The sequence below is a fragment of the Parambassis ranga genome, chromosome 18 (assembly GCF_900634625.1).
Source record: "Parambassis ranga chromosome 18, fParRan2.1, whole genome shotgun sequence".
Lineage (NCBI taxonomy): Eukaryota > Metazoa > Chordata > Actinopteri > Ambassidae > Parambassis > Parambassis ranga.
In genome coordinates this window covers 13,211,159-13,215,487 of record NC_041038.1, presented here as the reverse complement: position 1 = coordinate 13,215,487, position 4,329 = coordinate 13,211,159, and positions in this window count along the sequence as shown.

Here is a 4,329-nt window from a genome sequence, read left to right as displayed (position 1 = left end):
TGCTGCCTAAATAACCCCCCCTCCTACACACATGGACACACTTACACACACACACACACACACACACACACACACACACACACTGATGTGCACAGCAACATAGCTTACCATGTACGTAAACCTAAATAAATGCATGAAATCATGAAATTTCACACACACACACACACACACACTGAAAACTGCCAAACACAACATGTGCACACACACACACACACACACACAAACGTAACACAAAAAGAACTCCATTCATGTGCCTATTAAGTCATGAGTAACCAAAGATCTGTACTGTGAGGCTGCGGTGACCTCTGAGCGTCCGGTCCCTGTCCCTGTCCCTGTCCCTGTCCCGGTCCCGGTCCCTGTCCTAGTCCCTGTCCCACCCTGCTGTCCTCCTGTCCCACTCACTGATCTGCCTTTGAACCCAAACACGTCCTCCTGGTTTATTGATGGACACATGGTGTCCCTGACCCTCACAGGAACAGTCATCACTGGGTGAGTAGGTCTGCAGAGTCTCTGTTCAGGAGCTGCGTCCTTATAGGGACACATCTGTAGGCTGATGTGTCCCAGGTCGTCCCATAAAGGCTCCTTTAACCCTGACATGTGATGATGATGCTGAAGGTTTCTTTTCACAGTGAACTTCAAGAAAAGAAACGAAGAAGAAGTAAACCTTCCAGCCTGGGGTGAATAAAGTACTTCTGTTCTATTCTATTCTATCAACTACAGGTTGCTAGGCAACAGGATCAGCACGTCCTAAACAGGAAGTTACCGTTGGTGCGACCTTTGAGGTCAGACCTCGAGGATGCTGACACGGAAATGGTCAAAGACAGAGCACATGTGACCTTCACACCTAAACATGGGATCTACAGTGAGTCCTCACAACAGGAGGAATCCAAGTACAGCCTTACACACACACACACACAGTGGCCCAGCCCGCGAAGGAGCTCCGGCCGGGCGCGGTGACTGGAGGTGGTTAAACTGTGGGTACCACCCGGCAGGGCGGGAGGATGGACGTTTTCTGAATGAACACAGCTTGAAAACAGCTTGTGTGTGTGTGTGTGAGTGTGTGTGTGTGTGTGTGTGTGTGTGTGTGTGTGTGTGTGTAGGCGGATTCGTCTCACTTCTTTCTCTCCCTGTATTTGCTGACTGTTATAAATAGAGCGGTCAGTCGTGGAGTCTAATCAATTACCTGTAACGCTTCCCTATAAATAAAGCTGTCTGTTTTGGAGCCGGCCGTTTCCGAGCGCGCTCTGATTTACGGCCCTCTGACTGAGTAACAGGTCGTGTTTGGGAGGCGTAAAAACAGCACAGCAGGAAGAAGTCAGCACTAAAGGTGTCACCGTGGAAACACTGCAGGACGGTTAGTTTTTACTTCTGCGTCGTGCAAATATACAGTCCAGGAGGTGGGAGGGCGGCCGCGGCTCTGAAAACACATTCAGATGAAAATAAAATAATGATACTCCTGAAAGAGCCAGAACATCCCCCACACATCACATGCTGACAGCTCCACCATCAGACCGTCCGCTGCCTCAGCACAAAGCAGGAACCAACGGGACGCAGCGTCCGGAGGAGGGCGGGGGGTGGGGCAAGTCTACCACACAGCTGACTGGAGGGAACAGGTCAGGTGAGCCTGGGGCCTGATGAAGCTGGTAAAACTATAATTCTGCTCGTCAGTGATGTCACAGCATCCTCCATTCTGATTGGACACATCAGCCAGCAGCAGCATGCTAGTGTTTGATGGGCTAACTCAGTCTGTTTACATTCAGCTCAGATACATGATCAACACCGAGAGCTTCAGTTATCTTCAGTAGTTAATAGTTTAAGCTCCATTTCCTATTTATACCTATTTATACAGGGCTGTACCACAGCGCCCTCTAGGTGAACTGCAGCCAGCGTCAGTACACACTGGTATGGTACGCTGGCTCTGAATGAAGAAGAAGAAATGAAGCCAGTGAGGGAGAAAGCTGCAGTGTCCACCAGAGGCTGCCTCCAAAAGTGAGTCACAGACACACACAGGCACACACACAGACACACACACGCACACATAGACACACACAAACACACACAGACACACACACACATAGACACACACACAGACACACACACACACACAGACACACACACAGACACACACACAGACACACACACACAAACACACACAGACACACACACACAGACACACACACACACAAACACACACAGACACACACACAGACACACACACACACAGTGAGCCCTTATCATTGCCAGGTGTTGAAAGCAGCAGATATCACGAGTGCTGCTCCATCAGTCAGCACTCCTCCCCCCTCAGAGCAGACGCTGTAAAACACTCTGACCACCTGTGCACTTTGGCTCCAACTCAGTCCTCACTTTTCTACTGAACGCCAGAGAAATGATGAACACCAGGAGATTTACAGCCAGCCGCCCGCAGGTCGATAGTCCCAGCTGACATGAAACCATGTACAGCACTTTACATGGATCTTACTCAGGTGGTCACCGGATCCTTTCTGTCACATAGAGACAGCAGCTGAAACACTTCTATGAAGAAGTAAGGAACGTCAGGTCAGCACGTCTTTCTCCAACACGTTGTCATACTATTGCATCAAACCGTCATATGATGTAGTGTATTATCTCATGCAGACATGAGTCCACATGCAGCCTGCGGCCCTCAGCAGTCCTGGGTTCATGTCCTGCAGCAGGTGTCTCCAGGCCTGTAGCTCATCAAGCAGAGAGAAGAAAAGGAAGGTGGAAGGAGGAGGAGGAGAGAGAGGAGGAAGAGCAGGAAGAGGAGGAGGAGGAAGGAGGAGGAAGGAGGAGGAGAGAGAGGAGGAAGGAGGAGGAGAAGGAGGAGGAAGGAGGAGGAGAGAGAGGAGGAAGGAGGAGGAGAAGGAGGAGGAAGGAGGAGGAGAGAGAGGAGGAAGGAGGAGGAGAAGGAGGAGGAAGGAGGAGGAGAGAGAGGAGGAAGGAGGAGGAGGAAACGGCAGCACTAACTCAGATGTGCTCAGCTGCTCCTCTGCCAAACATGCTGTAAATCCCCCCCGCTGGGCCGTACGTTCAGACGGCAGCCTGGTGTGTGAGTGTGTGTGTGTGTTAAACACACCGTGTACACACACACACACACACACACACAGGTACACTGAAGCACAAACAAATCTGCAGGTAAAGACCGGCTCACACACACACACCTACATGTATGCTGGGAAACACACGGACGTAGGTGTCACACGCTGTGCCAGGTGAAACGTCCTGTTTCCTTATCTTATCTTATCTTATCTTTCTCCTCTCAGCAGCTTTTGGCGGCTGATAAAATTCCTCCTTAACATCTGTCAAATAACACCACCAGCACTTACACCAAGGAGTTAAACACCGAGGAGTTAAACACTGAGGAGTTAAACACCGAGGAGTTAAACACCTAGGAGTTAAACCATGAGGAGCTAAACACAGAGGAGTTAAACACAGAGGAGTTAAACACAGAGGAGTTAAACACAGAGGAGTTAAACACAGAGGAGCTAAACACTGAGGAGCTAAACACTGAGGAGTTAAACACAGAGGAGTTAAACACTGAGGAGCTAAACACCGAGGAGTTAAACACCCACAGGGACACATGATCAACAGGATTACTGGGATTATCTGATGGGATCACTTCTGATAACAGAGATTACATCAGTACCTTCTGTATGCTCCTGATCTACAGCTGAGGCACTTTCTACTGGTGAGCATCACCTGACCTTCATCAGCATCACCTGACCTTCATCAGCATCACCTGACCTTCATCAGCATCACCTGACCTTCATCAGCATCACCTGACCTTCATCAGCCTGTGATGGACTCACTATAAAAAACATCCTTCTGCAGCTTCACACTATGGTTTACTGAGATTACCCCGCAGATTAACAAGTGCCATGCTTTGAATTTATTTGTCTGACTCCAGGAGAGGGAGGACAGACATCACACTGACAGATAAGTGAAGAGGGACGGGCTGGTTATTCATAACGATAATCATAATAAATCTTCATAAATCTGTGTTTAAATGTTGATTCTTTCTTGGTAAATTTAAATCAGACTGCAGCTGAAGTGGCAGAATGAAGTGACCTGTGGACCGTGGACATGGTCTGCTGAGGCTCAGGTCTGGAGCTCTGGGTGGGAGCTGTCCTCTCGGGACACAAACACACACACACACACAGCCTGCCCCAAACAGCATTGTTAGTGGTGTAATAGGGCGACCATTAAAGCTGTGTTGGGTGAAGTTGTGGAACAGGCCTCCTTGTTTCGGCGCTGGCGGTGGACGCCATGTGTTTCTGATTACGCCTGAGCGTGGAAACACAATAGGCCTCT